Source organism: Xylocopa sonorina, chromosome 1 (assembly GCF_050948175.1).
Source record: "Xylocopa sonorina isolate GNS202 chromosome 1, iyXylSono1_principal, whole genome shotgun sequence".
In the NCBI taxonomy this organism is placed as follows: Eukaryota; Metazoa; Arthropoda; class Insecta; order Hymenoptera; family Apidae; genus Xylocopa; species Xylocopa sonorina.
The window spans coordinates 8,812,140-8,835,298 of record NC_135193.1 but is presented as its reverse complement, the minus strand read 5'-3'; the positions used below and the strand labels follow the sequence as shown (position 1 = coordinate 8,835,298).

At 51.0% G+C, this 23,159-nt stretch overlaps 1 protein-coding gene across 1 annotated transcript in view; it reads right to left on the bottom strand.

The window, feature by feature from the left end:
- Positions 1-6,369: 6,369 nt before the first annotated feature.
- The window catches only part of Chas (chascon), a 70,470-nt gene continuing 53,680 nt past the window's right edge, over positions 6,370-23,159 (bottom strand). Inside the window, exon 13 of the mRNA XM_076909481.1 lies at positions 6,370-6,380. The gene's annotated coding sequence lies outside the window, so the exon portion shown is untranslated. The remainder of the gene's footprint in view (positions 6,381-23,159) is intronic.

Genomic DNA, 23,159 nt, shown 5'->3' with positions numbered 1-23,159 from the left:
CAGAGGAAACGATAGAAAAAAAAATAGCCTCCCTCTGCCGCGAAAATACCGTCGCTAAAGAAACAGCAGAACCGATATCGCCCAAAAATCCGTCGTATCGTCGAGATAAAAGGGTAATCAGGTCGGAAACGAATAACCGGTTCGTCGCGAGAAAGACGCGCGGATCCACGCGGAGGAGAGTGCGAGCAATCGTTGACTGCCGTCCACAGTGGCGAGTCATAAACGTCGACGATAAATTAATCCGTCTTCTCGTGGCACAGGCTTTTAATTAGGTTCGTTTGTTCGTTTCGCCGGGCGGCCCGCTTTCGCAGCGGGGCCCGTCTCGAGCAGAGTCACGGGGGCCCAGCGGTGATCCCGGACGCGCGTCTCATCCGAGACGCTGGGATGGCAAGGAAACAAGCACAACGACGGCCAGGCGACGATGGTGCCCGTCGCGTGGCACCTGCCACGGCATTATCGGCCTCGTTAACTCGGGTACAAGCGCGAGAGGCCCACCTTCTAACGAGCCGGGGACATTTTCCAAAACAGGCGCAACCTCGGCCATCCGCGGTGATCAGGACGGTTTTTCTGCCAACGATTCACCGCGGACACCTTTCGCTGCTAGGGTATCGTTGCTGGACGATCTCGCGTGAACCGTGGCGATGGTTTTTTCCCTCTGTCCCTCGCCTCTCACCCTCTGCGTCTCGAGGAAGAAGGACAGCTGCGAGATCGCAGTGAGCGAATCAATTCGAAGTCAATTTGTCAGCGAGGCAAATTATTGTTCGAGGAGTTGCCGCGGAAGGTCTCCTGTAAGAGGATCGCGATCGTTTGGAGCACGAGCGAGGGGATATTGGGAGGTATATGCGAAGTGGGAGGTTGAACGGGACCTCCAAAGGTAATTTGTCGCGTCGAAGGACGTCTGCTCGTACTACCCTGTGCGCAACGCGGGATAGGGGTGTAATTGCTGTCGATCGAGATTATAGTCGGTGATGAAGCAACCCACGTTCATAGATCTCTTAAGGATAACGCTTAATGGTTCGTTAGGGGCGTTCTATCGACGAGTCCTACCTGCTGAGACACCCACAGGGACAAAAGGCGTGATTCAAGCAACGATCGTACCTTCTGTTCGCTCGTTCCACGATGAATCAGATGATTTGTTGGTTTTACACACAACCTGCCTACGCGTTTCCATTTAATTCCTGTCATTACCGTTAAAGAGTCGAGCCGGGCTTAAGAATCGTCCGATCCTTAATCGACGTGATATTCGAAATTTCGCTTGGGACGCGTTTCTGCGACAAGATCGTTCGCTCAGCGTGGCATCGGTGAACGTGACAAGAGGATGAGCGCACGATGTCGTTAAACGAATGTCCCCCCCTCGTTTCGAGGTATAATTTAACCGTTCCGGATCGAACGGTGCCGATCCATCGGACGCGAGTGAAAGTCGTCAAGGTACTGATTTAAAATCCTGATCTGCGAGGATGCCCTCGGACAGGCGGCGCGTACACGAGTTGTTATACGATGCAGCCGGCACCGACGGCAGGTACGACGGGGGCATTTACTTGCACCGGGATACACGTAGGTGCCCACGACAAAAGCGTGTTTGGACTGCCGGTGCCGCGCGCCAGATGCAGCGTTTCCGCGGAGAAAGGAGAGCCGAGGAGGATCCGAGGGTGAAACGGAGACGCGGCCGCAGAGAGAGATTCGTTGTGCCCTCGGCTTTTATGCAGCTTTCACCGTACTCGAGAGATTAGCAGGGCCTACGATACCGCGGACACCTTTCCGTACCTGATTCCAGGAGACCCGGGTGTCACCTGCGCACATATCGCTTGCGATTACGCCTCCTTAATGCACGCGCGCGATTACGCGTTGCACGAGAAATCGCGTTCCGTTGCAACGGTGGTGCGTTTGGTTCGCGAACATTCGAAAGAAACTGATTCACGTATCCGAGATCATTTATTATTTTTCGAGAGTGATTGGCAAGTAAGTCTGTTGCATTCGACGCGATGCATAATCGGATATTCGAACGTTTCGTTGCGGTGTAATTTGGTAATCCCTTAAGGTTGGGTGAATCCCTTAAGACGATGGGGGAAGATTCGACGGCACGATTTGCGGTAGCTCGATTTCATAAGGGTAATCAAATCTTCGGGGGCAATCGAGGTAGGAAAGGGAGGCCACATTAAGGGAGGAACCTCGATCGGAAATCCGAGTTCCTCCTTACCTTCACTCTACATCTGGCACGATCGAGCCCCGCGACCAGGAAGACCCGCATCTTTCTCCGCCGGTCTCTCTCTCGTACGGGTTCCCGACAGAGACGAGGAAGAAGAAAACACTCCTCGAGATTCGATTGAAATTTATAGAAAAATTGTCGATTTATTCGTCGAGAACTTTCATCTCTCTTATCTTGCGAACGAATCTACCTCGTGCGTCGACCTGCCACTTTGTAAAGCGAAGAAAGGGTGCGAGAAACAAGTTGACGAAATTAATAAGATACGGAGTTAAAGGAACGAACACGTGTCGCTGATGTAATCGTGCATAATTTTGCGTTGTATTAAATAAAAAAAGAAGACGTCTGCGCGCGACGAACTCGCACTAGAGACTTTCGAATTCGAGATGGCCCGTGAACCACCCCACCCTCCCCTGGGTCATTGTATTGGCTTACAATGGGGCCACGTCGTGCATGACGAGCATAAGATCGCGACGGATTTCCTTCTCGCAAGATACAAAGGATCGTCGAGGAGGAAGAGAAAACCGGGGAGAGAGGCTACGCTGGGCACGTGCCCATCTGCGAAGATCGGGAATCGAAGATCGCCCGCGGGGACGGCGGGTGAGGCGACTGGTGGCACGAGACCTACCAGCATAATGGGGAAACTGCATCTGCGAAGGTGGAAAATCGAATGAAAGGAGAGTGAATCGAGAACGGAAAACCGGTGTGTCAGTCTTTAAGAAGGATCGAGATTTTGCCGAGCGAAGAGTGGCTGCTCGCCTTTGTGGATTCGTCGCGTGCATCTGCCGTTTCGCGCGGGAAAACGTCAGCAAGGTGAACCAAGTTCAAGCTAAACAATTAAAGAAATTAGAACCAAGAATGTAACGAGAGCTTGGAGTCTTCTTAATTATACGACTTCGTTTTCAAAAATCTTCTAAAAACCTTCGTACAATATTGACCCCTCTATCGAAACACCTTTCTCGCGAGATATAAATAACACACGCAAACCTAAGAAAGTTTCTGTAACTCCGATTCCACTGGATAGCTACCAGAGAAACGTAAAATTACGCAAAGAACGTTAAAAGAAAGGTGCGCCGTTGTCTCGAGGAAGGAATCAAAGAAGCGAGCCAGATCCTACTTAAAAATGGACAAAGCCACCGTCCGACAAAAGTCCAAAGGATAATCCCCGGTAGCAGCGCGTGCCATCGTTAAGAAAACCAGCTACCACCTCCCTCGAGAGCCACCGTCTGCCAGCCACCTTTTTCCCGATCGAGGAATCAACGGAGCAACTGTTCCCGATTTCCCGCCACCCCTCAGCTTTCTCCGGAGGATTTCGACGGGCGCGCAGCATCTGTGAAAACTGAGAAAGGTGCCGGTCAAAGATGGTGACCGAGCAAACGGCGAAAAGGATCGCGGGCATAGTCGTGGAGGGAGGGTTGCTGGTCGAGGGTTGGAGGGAGGACGGCGCGTGGTCGTAAGGAGCAGTGGTAGGTGGTCGGTGGAAAAAGACACGGTGAACGAAGAAATTCTGGTTGATTGACTGGCTGTTAGAAAATGGCCTGTTGGCTGCGAGTCGGTGGTTCTCTTGTGTGCTCCTGGGAACCAGTGGCAGATGTTCCGACTCGGTTGGCGCGTGCCCGCTGCCACTTGGCTGCGAAGAAGACGCGCTACCATCTGCCCCTTCTTCGTCTTCCCCTTCGACCTCGCCCTCCCTCCTCTTCTTTTCTTCGCGACCCGATACACCACCGTGTGTACAGAACCGCGCGTGTACCAGCGGGACCACGTGGCCCGCCGCTGATATCGTCCCTGTGTCCCTCTGTATCTCCTTTTCAGCCAGATATCGCTGATTTTCGCCCTTTTTCCGCCCTCGACGGATAGACGCGGGGCTTGTGCGTGTCTGGGTGCGCAGAAGGCGTCGAGATAAGGGCGCGAGTGGCACGCGCCCTTCTGTTTGCGTAGTGGGCAGAGCAAGCTTGAAAAAGGGAAGGTGTGTTTCGGTGGCGTTGATTGTGGAAAGAGGATCGGGGGTAGCGGGGCGAGGGAAGGTGATAAGGTGGCGGAGTTGAGGGTTGCTCCATTTCTGGACGAAACGAGGGAGAGACCAGGGTTAAGTATTCTACTATAGAGGATATCTTCGTTGGTCTTCTTTCAAAGGAACGTCACACAGAACATTTTCATCCCCTACACGCTTTAGAATCGTAAATTGTTGCATTTTCGTTTCAGTCATATTTGATGCTATTCATTCTCGTTTTAAGTTACACGTTTCAATGTATAAAATATGAACGATCGTCTGGTACACGACTTCTGCGAAAAGTCGAAACGGAAGACACTTTCGAACGCTCCTCGAGCGCAAGGTGATCGTTCATCGATTTCGAGCATTCGAGACGGCAGAAAAACCGCAAAAAGAACGAGGTATCGATCGTGGTAATCGAAAACTCGGACAAATCCGACACCGGAGGGATTGTTGCGCAGTCCGGCACGGGTCCCTCGAATTTAAGATCGATCGGTTTCCGTATTGTTCTTCCCTCTGTCGATATAGTTTTACAGCCGTTTACTCGAATTTACACGGAATCACTGGCGAGCACTAACGCGCAGCGTGTCCAGTTTCTTGACCAGCTTTCGCTGAATGAAACGACGTTATCAATGAAGGAAAACGATAGGCTGTTGTCCGTCCACTCGGAAACTGGAGATCGTAAACGACGCGCGGCCACTGCATTTAAACGCAGCTACAATTGAAACCGACTCTAAGACCGCGGCTGTCCGCGTCGATGGTGAGTTTCAAATTTAAACGACGACGTCCAAATTCTCGCGATCTGCCACAGTCGCGGCTACGATTTCTGACAACGCATACCTAGAAGAGCATCTATTTTGCATCGTGCGCATAGTAACCGCAGCAGCGAGTAATCGATCGCAATTGCAAACAAGTACTCGCGACACGAGCAAACGGGGGAACGCAACAGCTGTGGAAGCCAACCCAAATGCCGCGCAGCATTCTTGAAATGGTAGGCGAAATCGCGCGGTATATATATATACACGTGCACGCGATACGGTGGACGCGAGCAAAGGAGGCTGTGGACACGCGAGGCCAGACCAAGGAGACATCGTTCGTCGCGATGCCGGAAAAGCATTCGATTCAAAGTGGGCCAGCGGTCTCAGTTTCCAGGCCGCGAGGAGAGCAACAGATGGCACCGACCTTGCGGATGCTGCGCGCTTCTTTGTGCACCAATGGCACGTGCCACGGCCCCTTAGCCAGCGGCAGCGATCCGCGACCGATCCTCCCGATGCACGGACCATATTGAGAGGCGGCCAGGTTAAGCCGAATCACGTCTCGGCTTTCCTTCGTCTACCTTCGTCTCTCCGCGTCAAAAGATTTTTCCGTCCCTCCATCCATTGGTCCGTTAAAAAGAGAGAGAGAGAAAGGGAAGAGGGGGAGGAGGAAGAGGAAAATGGAAAAAATTCGAGAGAAAAAGGAGCGCGGGTCGACATCTGCGCGTTCAGCAGACGCGGAATGAGGCTCGGGTCCTCCGCTCGTACCGTGAATGGAAATCCTTACCTGCCATCACGGGGTTTAACATTCGACTCGCGTATTCGCTTCACCTTCTGTCGAATTCGTTCGAATGCAATTAACAACGGGGCCTGCGTTTTTTTAAGGGGACCTTATGGCACCGCGACTGATGGGCCTGCGACGAGCTTCGAACGTGGGTGAAATCGATGCTGATCAGGGGTGTTCGAGAGGATCGTCGAGAACGAGACCGCGAAGAAGCGGAGACGCGATCGATTTTCTTGTATGGGAGAAACAATAATTTTTACGCGTTACGAGAAAGCGGTACCATTCTGAGTGCTGAAGAGAAGAAACGAAACGTGTTCTCGAGGTGTACAATTAAAACCATAGACGTTCACGCAACGACGCATCTAGCCGAACCCAGCATCCGTGAAACCACGGTGCAAGAACCATCTGCCACTGGTTCTCCCGATCTTTTTCTCTTCCTCGACTCGGTGGTTGAGTTTCATGGAAGCTGAACTTTTGACGCATAACGAGCACGCGTTTCGTCGTCCCACCCCGGGTAGAAGAGCGATTTTTGTCTCGAATTTCCACGACAGGCGCTTGCTCTATCTAATTATCGTAAGCAGAGCTGCGTCAGGTTGCTAGCCTGTCTACGTGCTACTTGCGCTGCACGCTGCCCTCGTCCCTCTTCTCGTGGATGCTGGCACGTGTCCTGGCGAATCATCGAATGCACGTCGCTCGAGAATCGCTCGAATGCCAAGCGCGCTCAGGATGGCCCTACGTCGCCTGATAAACGCACCGCGTTACGTGATCGCAATCTAGGCTGGATTTTCGATTCATCGTTCCATCGCACTTCCTAGTGGCTCGAAATTCGCTCGATCACGTTGACTTTCCAACTTCCTCGATCGCGATTACTCACGAGCGGTAGCGTCCACGCGATTCATCGTCCTTGTCGACCAACTACCGATCGACTCGATCGACAATTTCCACGATCAAGGAGATGATTTCGTCGCCTGGGCATTGCGAGATCGCGTAAACCCGCCAGATGTTTTGCTCCTCGCAGTGTCCCATCGGCGGACGCTGCAGAATTCGAGCAATTTTTGGCAAAGGTGGCCCCGACAGGTGTAATACGCAGGCCTCTCTCACGCGTCGTTAAGCGGCGGTGAGGTAACATCAAGAAATTTCTGCCGGAGCGGTGCACGGTCCGAATACATATTTGAGTATGATACCGTGGCACGGTGTTGAATTTAACCGTGATCCAATGGCGCGGACACGGGTTGACAGCTGCGCCGTGCGTGCACCGCGTGTTCTTACAGGGTGTGTACGCGAGGCGCGCACGGCTAAGCGCACCCGAGGAGCGCTCGAAGAAGAGCTCAGCCCTAGCCTCCTCGAGTGTTTGACCACGGTACACGGTGGTTCCGTGCGACTGCAGGATAGATCGCTGCTCTTCGCCAGCTGCTGAACACCGCGATAACGAATTGGTGAAACCAAGAGACTCGAGGCATCGATCCTGCGTGAAACGTCGGTCTCGCGTGAACTCCTGCGAGGCTGTAGAAATATTCGTTCTCGACGATGACACACATAGATTGCGCGCGTGCAGTCGAAAATCAGTGGAAGGGAAAGGAGGAAATAAATTTGGCTGGCAGCGATTGGGAAGACGGAGCCGAGCGTTCTCTTAATTAATCGCCTGGTTACGCCACACCGCGGTGGCAAATCACGGGGTCCGCCGATCGAGTAAATCGGTGAATCGTACCGATCGTCCGGCCGGGTCGCACTTTCCTTTCGTGAGAAATCCTGGTCAAGGATCCCCGGTGGCAGCGAGCCACTCCGAATTCGAACAGGTGCTACGGGGCCGGGGATGTGTCGCGGGCAAAGAAGAATTTCAGCCGAACCGCCGTGATTGGTTCGTCGTGTGGGCAGCTGTTCCTGTCCTCCAATTAAGTAAGTGTTGTGTCGTAACAGGTGTCGCGTGATTATCGGGTACCAGAGGATCTGGCTGGTAAATATCGCTCGCGATATTCTAACGTTGCCTCGTCTACCAAATCCTATGTGGAGAATTCGTTGTTCGACGCTGGCGTCGTTCGATTTCCGCGGTTCGCGACTCGATTTCCGCTGAATCGAGAAACATTCGATTATCGAGACTGAGAAGACGGAGAGAGAAAGAGAGGAGAGACCGGTAAAAGTCAGCCGGTGTAAAATTGCAAAATCAAAGACCACCTTGAGAGGGAATTAACAGCCCGAAAAGGAAAACTCGCGCGCGATACGCGTCACGAGGGGAGACACGCATGCATGCACGAACGTAGCCCCATCCTGGGGATACCCGGTGCCCGTGTGCACCTCCTATTCAGACAGTCGGTGCGCAACACCTTCCAGACCGACCCGACTGTCTGTCGACCATTCTCAGACGTTTTTCCATGCGAGGGACAACGGAAACGCACAGCCGCGTGCTTTCTTTCGTCCGATCGAACGAAACGTCGATCACCATCGAGCAGAGAGGACTCGCCATTTTAACGTATCTGAAAAATCTCGAGTATACGCCAGATGCAACGCACAATTTAATCGCGAACACTCGAACGGAACGTGTCGAAAAACTAAGGCAGGGCAGCGAAAGCATCGAACCGTCGAGACGATACCTGCGCGTTCGATAGAAAGGAAGAGGAGAAACGGTCGGTCGTTCGAGCTAGGCGTCGTCGATGGGAGGGACGAGCAGATCGGCGATGGTTCGAATTGTAATAAGGGAAAATGAATCTGAAATGCAGCACGTGCTCGGATCAGACCGGAAGGAGCGCACGGTGAAATGGTTCGTACGACGTCGGATACCTGGGATCGTATTCAGTCACACACTGGGGCCGGTGTGTAACACCTACCTATCTACCCAGCAACCCAGCAACCTCGGCTATCTAAGACGGGGCTCGTCGCCGCTGCACGGTGGTAGCACGTGCTAAAATCCGAGCAGCTGCCTGCTCGGTGCCCCGGCAGGAAGGATATTCGCTTTCGACCCCCTCCGCCACTTCCTTCCCATCTCGTTCGCCTCGCTCGAAGGGCCCTCCTTTTTCTCTTCCTCCTTGTCCCTTTTCGGTTTTCACGCCACTTCTGCTCGCCCCGGTTACTACTTGTACGCGCGTTACTACACACGCACGACACCGGTCGGTGAAACGCGAGCGAAGCCGGTGATGCTCGCAGGTTCGTTACTCTGATTTCATTCTGGTTTCGTGGATAAATATGGATCGGTTTCGTTGCGAGGTATCGCGAAAGAAGCTGGAGTATTATTCGAACATGCTCGTCAATCTCTGCGTGCGGTTGTTCGTCGTCTTTCTCGTTTTGTGGAATCTCGAATCGAATCGTTAGATTTAAGTGTCCTTTGAGCTCGCGCGGTATCGAACGACCGGCTGAAATGAAAATTTCTCGCAGTTGCGTAAATAAAAAATTTCTATTTTTACCTACCACGCAAATATGCGAGGGCCTACTCGAAGCGCGTCACGTTCCGTGCGATAGAGCCAATCGCGATAAACATTTTTTACAACGATGCTCGCTTTCCATTCGCCTAATCTGAAACGCACGGGCGTTCATCTACGCGGAGCTTGGAAATTTTGAAATAAAAAAAAGTTTCCCGCTCGAGTCGCAGAAGTACGCGAACGAATCGCGTTGCGCGCGCTCGTTAAGATAAGGACAGAATTATTTTCATAGACGGGAAAAATGTTTCCATTTAATACGAATTAATTAGCCTACGATAGACGCGAAAGAACGACGCAACAATTTGTGATACACCTCGCGAGATCTCTACACTCTCGCTCTCTCCGAGGAGGAATCAGCCGCGCGATACTCGTCTGTTTTTGACTCGTGTAACTTCCAGGCTTACAGACTTCCAAGAACTCGCAACAAATCTCGTTAACGTCACGCAATCTGATTATACTCGTCGCGGTTATTCAATCCAGCTTAACCTCCCATAATTGCCTCTATCACAGCGAGCACGATCCGTATTAACCCTTTAACCGTTTAAGCTTCCTCCGCTCGAGACTCGGGAATCAAAAAAAAAAAAAAAAAAAACAGAAAAGAACCCGCGTAACTCTACAGACGATGATACAAATTTATTTCGTTAAACCGCAACGTTTTAATCGTATTGTACATCAATTGATACGAGAAAATGGTAATGCGCGGAGTTAAGCGACATCGATCCGGCGGAGGACCTCGCTCGGTCCTGTTCCTCCTGCCCCTTTCCTTGACCCGTCCATCGAGCACGTTTAATAAGCGACGTCGAACGAGATCGTTTAATTGACGCGCGGCCAGATAAGTGTTTCGCGAGCGAGGAGGGACGCGAAAAAAAGTGACGGGCGACGCGGTACCACCACCGGTACCACGCGAAGCGGCAGGATTGCATTCGGCTCGTGTACCTGTGCTCTCTCGGCTCTCTCGAAAAACCGCGAGGAAAAGCAAAGGAGGGCAGAGCGGCGGTGGTGCGGCAGCTGGCTTCACCGCAACATCTGGCGGCATCCGATACTTATTCGGCAGTGCCACGCGCCACTTCCACTTCTCCGCCTCCCTTTTTCTTTCACCGCCTCGCGCGCTTCCTCTTCCCATTTTCGCGCTTTTCCGGCCGCCGGCCCGCCTCTCGCACGGCATCGAGCACACACTCTCGACATCCTTCCCAGGGCTCGTTTCCGGCTCGATCGTGAACAATGCTCCATTGACCGGGTCCATCGAACGCGCGGTACTCGCTGGAGAACACGTGCAGCCTCGTCGAAGTGCTCGCGAACGTACCCAAAGTGTGCCCTGCCAGTCATTTGGACGATGAATTTCGACAGAGACGATGACTTTCGAAGCGGATCGTGTCGAATCGTCGATGGCCATCGATCTACGCGGATAATCGAGGCGAGAGCGACGCCAAGGACGAGAGTCCTCCAAGAGTAGCAACGATTAACGAGTTGTACCGTCGATGGCGTTTACGCTCGCGGATTCGAGCGTGAATCGTTAATTCCCGTGACCAAGTATGAGGTTAACTGGACGCTCTCGAAACGACCGGTGCTCGCACACGCCCAGGAAGCAGGAAGGCGATGGTGAAGGTGGGGAAGGGCGGGAGACGATCAAATGATTCGAGCCGTTGCCCGAAAACGGGCAGTCGGGAGGCTTCGTGATGCGAATTGTGCATATGCAGCCGAGGGAAAGTCATTAAACCAGATCGTTAAGCCGATCCGTATCTTCTCGATTCGTAGAACCGATCTCACGTGAATTCGTATCTCCCGTCCAGTTTCACCGTCAATAATAAATTCCGTCACTTTATTCCCCGGTCCGTTTCGATTCCCGCCAATATTTTTGGCCAACGTCGTCCGAGTAAAACACACGCGGCGTCGTTGTTACTCGCATCGAGGTCACTGCTCTTCTTCTTCTTCTTCCTTTCGAGGTGAAACGAGTACATTTTAGCAGCGTTCACGCGAACGAAAGACTCGCGTTAACGAACCGCTTTCTGTCCCTGCCTGTTTCGAACACCCTGTAAACTCTGCGCGTCCTTTAGAATAACCGAACCGTTTCCGTTTCGCGATCTCGGTTACCTCGAGCGATCCCACACCCACGCGAGACGCAGGCGGACAAACGACGGTTCAGCGAAATTTTTCACGAAAAATCGTGATAGCGAGCCGTTATGACACCGACGAAACGGGGACTGGAAATTTTAGACCGATCCGATCTTCAGCACTGTCTCGAACGCGAGATAGGACGGGTTTGCATCGAATTCACACCGTCTCTCTCGGCTGCGACACTCGACTAGCTCTCACGATTGTCTTCGAACACAATATAGCCTCCAGACAACCGGCGTTTACGTTACCTTCATTCTTCTAACTGCTCTGTAATTTTCACTCGGCGAGTTTTTCTAGTTTTCATCCGACCGATATCCATCGTCGAGGCCAAATGAGTTAGCCAAACGGAAAGTCTAACTCGACAAAATTATTCGTTATTCAACCGCTTAACCCTTTGACTACGGGCACGATTTATTTTCATAAAGTAGCCGCGGTCGAGGTGTTCAAATTCCGCTGGATGTCTGTCGAAGACAGTCGTAACCGGAATACGTCGAACGAAACCCAGACGAAGCACCCGTCCTGTTCGATTCGTGCTCTCATAGAACGCGGTGCTACAGGGTGCGCACATTCCCATGACAGGAAGACTGAAATTAGGTTTCCTGCCGAGTGCACGGACCGAAAGATAATTTCTTTCCGAGCTACGAAGTCGTACGAACCCGGAATTATTCTTCCTCTTATCGCGTTCACCGTCCCCGCGTTCTTCCACCCGTTCAGCCAAGTTTCACGGATATCAAACGATAGAGGAAGTTCCATCCTCCCCGCGGGACGACCCATTTCCGTCCACCACATTTCACGTCCTCCATCCGATCGACCATCCTCGCGATCGAACGGAGAAGAAGTTCGAACCGTCCTCTGCGATCGAGGCAATCGGCTCTCGAAACTTTCCTCCTTAATTCGGTCGTTAGTCTCCGACGGACGACTCGAGCTGTTTTCCCCGTCCCTCGCACCGGTGCTAAGTTTCCGCGGTGTAACAATGCGTCCGTTGAAGAAAATGAGAGTTCATTCACTCCGTTCGCGATCCAATCTCTCGCCAAGATTCGGTTCCATTGTCTTACGCGCGGGAGTTTTAAGAGACACGATAGATCGCCGGTTCGGCTGATCTATGGGAGCCCGCTCGGAGGTCGCCAAGTACTAATTACGCGTCGTTCGGATGTAAGTGGGATTTTAAATTAGAAATTGAAGTATCGCTCGTTACTTGCTTGTAGGGAAGGGTGGGGTGGGGGTCACGGGTCGTAGAAATTTATTCCACGGAATGGAGATTGCGAGATAGAAATTTCAATTGCACCGTCGCAGCGTTTCTCGACGTCCCCTGAATCTTGAAGTTAAGCAACGATCCCGATCGGGGGCTATGACAACATCGAAGCTGGAGAAAAGTTTAATAGCGACTACCAAGGAAGTTCAACTTCTCATTTATATCGTCCGGATGTACGGTTGAAGCCACCTTCGTGGCATTCCCCTTCGTTCTATATTCATGCCCGTAGTAAAGTAACGAGTTAACGTTAACGAGCCGCCATCAAGATGGAAAATCAAGAGGAACCCGGACGTTGATCGGTCCAAATCGTTCTCGTTCTTTTTTTTTCCCCCTCTTTCTCGTCGTCGCGTTCTTCCGCCATGGTCACGTCCGCTTGTAAAAGTGGCGCGAGCCAGTCTCTAGAAGAGCGATTGATCACGTTGGATAAGTTACAGCCGTCTAGAAATACAACCCCGAGGCATCTTCCTCTGCCCTTTTCGTCTTCCGTGCTTCAAAATTGCTTTCACTAGCCTCTGAAAAATGTTTGTCTCGAATCGTTTCTGGCATCGACCCGTCCCAATAATTAACGCGAGCTTCTTCACATTCTCCACGAGCCACGAGCCAAGTGGCTTATTTATAAGTATCAATCTTTCTGTCTTACTTTTTATCTTTCTTTCGATGCACTTCTCTCTCAATTTCTCTGCTCGATTTTTCAGAGTTTGCGCGAAACGATGTCGTATCCGGAAAATGATCTAGAACCTCCAGGAAGTATAAAACTTATTACGGGAATAAGAACGAACCACCGAGAGAATAGATAACAGTTAGAGTGAAATTAGTTTTCTCCCTCTGCTATCTATAAAAATTCATCGTCTCACGTTTCTGCCGTATTAATTACCGCGTTCCACGCGATATCTGCTCGCGCGATCTCGCAGGAAAATGAGAAAAATTTCATCTGGTCCGATTGCGAGAGATTTATCGGATCGTCACGCGAAACGACGAGACAGCAGCGGCGTGCAAAATCTCTTCGATCCCGTCTGGCGATCCGCGCGTGAATCAGCGTCGAACAGCGTTCGATATCTCGATCGACGGGTGAGGTTAAATAAATATTTCGTAGCTCGTGGCTAGGTCTAAGGACGCGAAGTCGACGTCGGTGGCGGCGGCGACGCACCGAGCGTGCTTCCTGCCGCTTGACCGGAAGTCGCGAGTCAGAGGCTCGGCTCTACGTAGGCGTTACGCTTCCTTACGCGTATCTACACCGTCTCGCTACCCAGTTCCTCCTCTGCCTCGCTGCTGCTCCCCGTGGAAGGCCCTTCGCCGCTCCTCGCACGGGGTACCCACTTTCAAGGTCACCCTATCCGGGCCAAACCTTTCCTCCGTTTTCTTCGCTCGCCCTCCACCGCTCCCCGTCCCTTTCACCTCCCTTTCGTTAACGCACCAAGTGAAACTCCTCTTCGAATGGTGAAGCACGTGGCATAACGCGCGCGTTCTTCTCATCCAACGATTTCAAGCCAATCCTTTCTTCCTCCTGCTGTCTGCTCTCGATGCTTCTTCAACGTATCCTCTCCTCTCTGTTCTCCAATCTCTATTCCAACATCCTAACGCGCACCTGTACAAGCAGCTGACGCAGACCGCTGAAAGCGAAAGTGTATCACCGAGCCGAGGAGACACACGCGAGCACGAAACAAGGTATCATCGCGCCTCGTACCTCGCGGAGGCAGAGTCATCGTAATCCAGCGTTTCGTCACGATCGACGGGAAGAAGCGAAACGACCTCTCGCAGCCTCTCGAGTCCCTCTCGCTCTCGCTGGAAAGCGAACATCCGGGGCTGGTTTACAGGCTCGCTTGTTGGCTCGTTGACTAATTCATAAACGAGAGGAGCGTACTACACGCTGTTCCATTTCTTTCGGTGAAATCTCTCGCGGCGATTACGAGCGAGTCACGCGGCTTAACGATGCCGTTAATTGACCCGCACGCGAAGACCGCCGCGTTCCGCCACTCGCCGCGGCGCACACGCGGGTATTTATTGCACGATCGCGCGACGAGCACGGCGACTTAACGACGTCGTTAATTGTCCACGCGGCGAGACAACGACCACGAGGTCCCTGTCAAACCTTGGACACGTTAAACCTGTCCGGCGACGCGGACAGACGCGCGTAACTGTACCGTCGCTTCGAGAGGTAGAAAAACGCTGGACACCGTCCGACGCCGTCTTCAGAGTTTATTGTTTATCGGGGTTTCAACTCGCTAGAGTTACGTATTCGAGGGTACGAACGTGTGGAGTTCGAAAACATCCTAGGGACCAAACAGAGGTGCGTTTCAACCCCAAAAGATAGAAAACAGCAATCCGACAGAGTTTGGCAAGGTTCGCAAATCAAGCGTTTGGCAAGCAAGTTCGAAGTACGTCGCGAATGAAACTCTGTGTAACTAAATTTTCGAATAATTAAATTCAGTTTCAAAAAATACAGATATCCTCGAGCAGATGGCGGCAACGAGGTTGCAGCGGTTCCTGCGCGCGTTAAAAATTAAGAAATCGCCACTGTCGTCGACTCTTTATCGGCGGATCGGTTTGTAATATTCAGGATTCGGGCATTAATTAGCGGACGCGGTTGAACGGATGTAATCGGACGCGGCGCGATTTATGGCTACGAGAAAAGTAAATTTTGTTATAATGCGCGGTAAACGAATTCTTCTCTCGGTTCGGTCGCGCGTTTTTATTCCGTCTCTGTGCATACTCCTCTTCTTTTTTTTTTATATACGATCCACGATAATTGCAATCGGGCGACGATGATATCGCCCAGGCCGCTCGTACCTACCTGTATCGAGCGATATGCTTTCCGCTTCTTCGACACTAATTGGCCGCGTTAAAATCTCGCATCTGTCGTATCAATAATCTCACGCGATAGTCAGGAGCCCTATAATTACCGGGAGATTAATTATAATTGGGGCACGATAATCCTCTTCTCTCTCGGTGCCCACCCTTCGTTCCGTTGCTCCCTTTTTGGGCATTGTTAATTCGACAGATAATATCGTTCCACTTATTCTTCTTCCTCCTCCTCCTCCTTCTTACGTTACCAACGAATCCCGTGTCATTGCTCTTCGTTGTCAATAATTATCCGTCTCGTTCCTTCCCGAGGCTGCACATTTCTCATCTCTTTTCGAGCAACCAGATCGTGTTGGGTTCAGATCTATTATGCATAGAATTTTGTTTATTTGGCCAGAGGAAAAGAACAGAGGAACCTCGACACTCGTTGGACTGGAAGCTCGATTAAGTCGAATAAAAGAACAGGTTCGCGTTGTTAAAGTCGTTTCGAGTAACTCGAATCGACGGTACGCGGACCAAAGAGCTACTCGCTCGACGAAGACTAGTTTAGAAACTCGTAAGGGGCAATAAACGAAAGGGGAGTCTGGTAAATCGAACGGGAGCCGAAGAGGCGAGTTTCCACGGCGTTCGCGTTACGGCTCGAAACGTAAACAGGAACGGGGCGAGCGATGCGTATGCAAATACCAGCCTGGCCGGCATCACGGTACGACTTCCTTCCTCGAATCGGTGTCCCGGTGGATCGGCGCCGCGAACAACCTAAGGGCGGTTAGGCGTGCCGTTTCACTCGGCTAATTTCGTGGCTTCGCCCCCTTTCGCGTTACCTTCTCGCCTCCTCTTTTCCCCCCTTTTCGCGTTTGCACGTCGAAACAAAAGGTTTCGATTCGGTCACGCGGTGTGCCACCGTATCGTCAGGCAAAAGAGAGAGAGAGAGAGAGAGAGAGAGAGAGAGAGAGAGAAAGAGAGCATAATAATGGCCGGTGGAGAGAGGAGAAATAAAAGAGAAAAAACCGCGCGCAACCGGCCGTACCGTTCCCGATGCGATCAACGACGACGAACAGCTACACGTCCGAGTCGTACCGCCGCCCCAATTATAATTAGTCCCGCCGATAATCGCGTCCTGAATTCTAATGTGGCCCAGCGGGGACCGAAGCTTTCGTACGCGTTACCGCTCGCCGGGCTAACGTGTACGGATGGTTGCGTCGCCGCGCGCCGTTACCACCGCCGTTCGCCATTTTGGGGACCCAGAAACGCCCGCTGCGAGAGTCGTTTTTTCGCCCGTCATTTGGCCCACGTGAAAGTGCATCGTGAATTGTACCTACGTGAATGGAAATTTTAAACTCGTTTCCGTCTCGCTTATCCTTTGCTCGCTCTTCGAACAGCCATTTCGCGGAGCACCGGGAAATTGTACATAGGCGAACAGCAGGAAGGTTCCTCGCAAACGTGGACCAGATCGATTCTTCTGGTTTTCCTATGCTTATTCGCCCTGATTTTGAAAGCGACGGTTTCAGAAAGACATTTCGCAATGTTCGATTTCGTGCTTCGAGGTGCAGTAGAAAGGATGATGGCGTTCTTTCCATTTTTTTTATTCCTGTTATCGCGATCGAATGGGAATAGAGCGTGCCAACATTCCGACCGACGAAATTTAATCACGCACCGACGATCGTTGCTTGCGTAATTGGCTGAATTTCAGTTGGATCCGTCGACCCGGGGATACTCCTGTTACGAGACGATTCACCTGTTGATTCTGCAGGATAACTTCCTGTCCGTTCACGGAAACGCGCGTTCTTAAAGCGGCGCATTCAGCTAGCTCGTAAATCTCCCGTGTATCGCTCTGGTTGTCTTAACGATATCGGAATTCCGACGGAATTAACACCGTGAATACCATTTCAGTCCTCGTTCTTCAGTCCTCATATTTCTGCCGAAAGAACGAAGCAAGGAGTTGCTTCGAAAAAATACTCCACGTCACGTCAATTATCGATCGCAGTTACCATCATCGTGAATCGTGAAACATCTTCACCGTGCCTTCGACGAAAAAATATTTCAAATGCGAAAGAGTATCGAATTCAAACGAACACTTCAATCTGCTCGCTATACATTTGTTACGATCGCGAGGGGAACTATGTTCATTCACAGCGTGTAACTAATCTCGATCCTCGAGTAAACCGTTGCGAAATAATTCTTATCCAGAGTGTGCAACAGAGTTCTCATCGAAACGCCAGAGAACTCATCATCGTACTCGCACGAATTATTCTTCTACCGTCGTCTTTCTAATTCATCTCGAGCAAATATACACCGGGGTTCGTTAAAAAATGTTTGATGTCCCTGAACGCCTCGAGAGATACGATCTTCCGGGCGAAATTTCGTTCCCATTTTACAGTTTCCTGGAAGAGTCAAAGGCAGCGGCGATATTTCAGGTTCTAATCTTAAGTGGCTCGCCTTGTATATAATATAATGCCCTCGTATATCATCGAACGAGATCTGGATCGGCAGATCGTTATCGGAGCGCCGGTAAAAACGTTGTCCGGTAGCGTGTTGAACCTGTGACTGCTCGTCCGCTCAATGGCCAGCCGAACGAGGACTTAATGGGCGGGCAATTAACGTCGAAAAAAGGTATCGTCGTGGACGTGGACGTTGATCGAGGAGCCAGCAGTCGAAATTAATTTCTTCCAGGCCCAGACTCGAGGAGACGTGCCATCGTTACATAGTTCGGCACGGTCACGGAAATCTCTCGAAATCGATACGCGTAATTTTCGTTCCTAACGATCGATCTCGACTCAGCGATTTAATCGTTGAATCTGAAGTTGATCTTTCAATCTCTTTCCTGAGTAATAATCCATTTTTAGAACGACACCTCGACTTCTGACTCGCACGCTGACTCGCACAACTCTCTCTCGTTTTCCTTTTCTTACGAATTTTACGTTCCTTGGCTGTTTCCATTTTTCGTGACCGACGTCACGACGACCGAGTTTAGCAGAGAGAGAGAGACAATGAAAACTATTGGGTAACCGTGGGAACATCTGTCACTCGCGATCGGTCACAAGGTGTCCTCGAGATGATCGTGCATCGATCTCACCTCCTCTGGTCGATTAACCGATCGAGCAGCTCGTGGGATCCCAAGGAATGTCGTCGTGCGTTTTATGACTAATTGCGTTTTCCTTTTCAAACGATCGTTCGATCCTCTTCCACGTTACGTGTTCTCGAATAATCGATAGCCATCTTTTCTCTCGCGATAAATCGCCGATTAATCGCCGTCACCGTCCAAAATGACTAACTGAAATCCAACGGTTAATAAGTACGGAAATTAGGTAATTCCGAATGTTAATATCAAATATCTCTATAATTCTCCTCTGAACCAATCTCTTGTTTTTCGTCGAGGTACTCTCAAATATCTCGAGCGATATATTTAATTCTAATCTCAATTCGTAATTTCCCTGGAAATATTCAAGGTATCGATCAGAGGCGCGGTTTGAAACGCAAAAAGCAACAATTAAATGCTTGTTCGATGGTAGTAAAATAAACGAAGGATTACTACTTTAATCTCTCCGGTGTATTTTTAGGCTCGTTACATTAGAGCAGATTCGTAAGAGATCACGCGAACGCGGTGGCACAAGGCTCGTGAGAAACGGCGGTTTTCGCGACGCGGTAACCGTTTCACCGTTCCTCGGCTCTCGTTTTAATATCGTACGAGTTATTAAAAGCCGCGTTACATTCATACATATTAATGAACCGGTTTCTATCCGTCACGCTTTTAATTTACAAGATCGTTACACGTACATTGTCTTGTACGTAACGTGCTTTCTACTCCTAGCCGCGTTTGACACAGATTTTTTAGCGCTCGCCGTCCGCCGATTTCTAATTAAACTCAATCTCTCCGTACGAGTAGTCTTCGTCGAACAATTTCCAAATAATCGATGCGACCTGTGCACACTTTCCAGTAGTTTCCTGTTCTTGGTCCGCCGCGAATTTATTTCAGACACGGACGTGGATCGATCGCCACGATAATTACGGGCTATGGCAACGGGAGTCGATGCACAATTTTACGAAAGCGCCTAAAAACGAACCTAAGAGAGCCGAGTTCATCGCTCGGAAGAGGCAAGTAAACAAGCGGCGCACCCACGCGAGAACATCGTTCGTCAGAGCAGCTGGCCCGGCTTCGCGGCACGACACGACAATATATCGTATGTACGTATACACGCGTACGTATAAATTAATTGACGTTTTAATTACTCGAAATTTTCCTCGAAGAGAAAGACACGCGGGTACATCGAGATACATCGAGATACCACAGCTGTCCCTCCTGAAGCCGTTGATCCTCCTCGAGGACCGTCGCCGCCGCCGCCGCCTCCGCCGCCGCCGCCGCTCTATCGACGCTTCGCCGTGGAATCCTTAAACGCGCGGGGATTAACATCGCCGCGCGAGATCGGGGACCGTGTACGCGTCGTCGCAGCGAGTGAGATTGGGCCTGAACGAGCCGCGGAAGAGCGCACGGGGCCACAGAGAGAGAAAGAGGAAAAAAAGAGTGAGAGAGGGCGAGGAGAAGGAGGAAAGGAAGAAGGAAAGGGAGGACGCGAGGGCGAAGAGGACGAGAGGGCAGGGGTAGAAAGGTAGAAAGATGCATTGCACGCGCGGATGGAAGGTGCGGACGTACACCTGAGAGCAGGTGCATCGCAAGGTCTTGGTCCTCGTCTCCGCACGCTGGTCCCCTCTTCTCTCTTTCGCTCTCGCGGCGTCGTCGTCGTCGTCGGACAATCGGTCGATCCAGAGGACATAAAATTGATCGGGTCCGGTTCGTCGATCCCTGGACCAGCCTTCGTCTCGGTCCTTTTCTCCGCGGGCTTTTCCCCTTGGCTGATCGATTGGAAAATTAAGCATCGTTATTGCGGCCGGCCGCTGTTCGCCAGACAAGCTCGACGACGAGCGTGTCTCTCCTGCTCGTATTTCGGCTAGAGAGTCCGGTTTGTACATGGCTCGTGACCAGCGCCGCGGGTAATTCGGTGCTTTGTGTGTGGATCGTTGGAATTTCGTATTCGCGGAGTTCCGTCGCGCCACGTTCGCTTCCTGAATCGCAATGTTCGCCGCGCTCTCGCCTTCGCCTGGCTTCGACGACGGACGCGGAGGTTGCGTCCGTCCGCGTCAGTTCGGAGCCCCGCGCTTTCTTGGTACCCATCCTGGTGGATATCGAAGCCCAAGAGTACACGCGAGGTTAGAAACGGTTCGCGTTCGATGGTTCGTCGAATCAGCGATTCGTGTCTCCAGCTGCCACGATTAGTTCCACTCGGTGGCGTTCTTCGACGAAGAACAGGACGAAAGGGCGTGGACGGCACGCCGATTCGAATCGATCGACTTTCGCGACGTAACAATAAAATCTGTTAAGCAGTGGTCAGCGAATCTCTACGAACGTATTACAAAGGGGAAAGAGCGGAGGAGAAGGAGGAAAGAAAGACTGTCTCGAAATTCACCGAATCACGGCCGAAAGCGAGCGTTCACCGCAACCAGGTGTGGCGATAATCCGGCACTTATCGAGGCCATTATTTCCTCGACAGCCGATGAACAGAAGTACTTAGGGCGTGAAAACGGAAACGTAACGATCGTCCAGCGGGCAGGAGCCAGGGAGGACGGATACGTGGGCGGATTTTAAGGGCCGCTGGTGAACGAGAGGAGCGTCGCGTTGGCCCCGCCGCCTCGAAATGCCGAGGAATGATCGGCATCGAAAGCAATCACGCAGATGATGTCGCGGCCACGGCCAGCAGCTGCTCGCCTCGCGTCGATGATCATCGCCCTCGGGTTTCAACCGTGCCTCTCGTCATCCTCTGGCCGCGGCTACCTCGGTCCGCGCCGGCCCATGTATCCTCCTTTCCAACGAATTCCTGCGACTCGTGTAACTACGTGCGAATCGGCGATTATAAACGCGACGATTACAGCTCGTGGCGTGACTCGACTCGAGTATTCCACGGGCCCGCTCTCGGATCTTCGGATCTTTGGGATACGATGATAGAATGTCCACGCCATTCTTTTTACACAGACGAAGCTGTTGGAATTAGTTCTGAAGAAAATAGGGTTACTATTCGATTCGAACAGGATTTGAGAAGGTAAAGATTAGAAGTAGAAAGAGTTCGGAAGATAATCGGGGTCTGGACTCATTTTTTAAAGTAAAGGGAACAAAGATCGATTAACAACCCCCCCGCGTAATCGTAGTCGGAACTGGTTTCGCTGTATCGCCTGCAATTTCACTCGTTGGAACGATTTAAGGAGGCTGACTGACATCGCACACAGCTGATAATTCAGTAATAACTATCCCAAACGAATTATGGGTTTTCCCCGTGGTCGCGTGTCGTTCTCACGATGCAAGCAAACGAGCGTAGAAAGCGGTGAACCGCAGAGAACACGTCACAATTTGCACTTCGCCAGTCACTACGTGTCTCCGTAATTTCCATTGGTATACTATTTAATGATCCACACAGCGGTGATCCCGTATTCCCGTTTCGTTCGTCAGGATCCGGCTGATCGCGGACGAACATTTCGAGCAGCGATCTGTCTGACTTTCTCTCGACGTGTTCCACTGTGGCTGTTCGGGTCGGCCATGTTTGTAATAGATCACTTCCGAGAAATTCGCCAGCTACCTAAAAGCTGATCGTTCCTGTTTCAAAATGATTTATCTAAAAAACAAGTCGCAGAGATTAGCTTCGAATTCGCGGGGAGACTCGAAGATCGCTCCAATTTGGAATCCCATACGAAGCCTCCGGGCAAACGCGACGACGAATTGCACTTCGATTTAGTCCATGCGAAGTATCGTACAGGTTTTTATTAAATAGAGGGAATAATGTTACGGGAATTAGTATTTGAGAGGCGAGGTGCTAAATTTAAACGGCATTACCACGGTGTCAATATACAGTTTGGTTCACGGCGGAACGACGCCAGAAAAACGGCTGGCGCTCGTTTATAAGTTGGTGGACACGAGCATCGGTTCATCCATTATTCACCGTTCATCCATTTACTTCATTTACCTCGTTCACGACGGTGTACCGTCGCGAAAAACCAGTAACCGGACACTCGTAACGCGCGCATCGCGATGCGAGGAATGCGACGTGGAAAATCTACGCGCCGACGACGCACGTAGGGACCTCGTTCCCAGGGGAAATTTCTTTTACGTCCGTATTGTTCGTATTTCTATTTGAAATTCCCGCGCCAAGTCGTGTACGGAGCTACGAATCGAAACGAGCACTTGCTATCTTATAAAACAAATTTACAAAGGTCAATCGATCAGTAATTCATCTTCCAAGATTCCTAAAATGAGGGTCTTAATTAGAGGCTGTTCTCCGCGAACAGGGAACGGAGATTCTCGAGTGAGATGGAATCGAACGATATTAGCGTCATTTGAATCGTTATTTATTGCTAATATAAATACCATTCTCTTACAAATCGAATCGGCGTAATGGCTGTCCACAACACGCATAAAAAATATCGTCTAACCCGAGCCTAGTGACGAAATAATGCTACAGCGTTTAATTAATTGCAATACGTCAAGAGAGAGAAAGAGAGGGAGAGAGAAAAGTAGGGTTAATCGAACTTCTTCATTTCATGAAAAATGACCATTCCTCGAATAACAGGGAAACGGAAAGAAACGAAAGGTGTCTTAATCTATTGCTCAATATTTCTCGTCATTTCTCTCCTACGTTATTTATCGCTCCTTCTGTTACGAATTCCGTGATCCACGCTTCAATCCCATTACTCGTCTGCACGAGTGACAATTACGAAATAAAATCTAAAAGCTATTCCGCGGTGGTGCTCGACGACGCTCGGTTCGCTTCCTCCATTCTTGGGTCCTCCGAGGAACTGTGCAAAACACAGTCT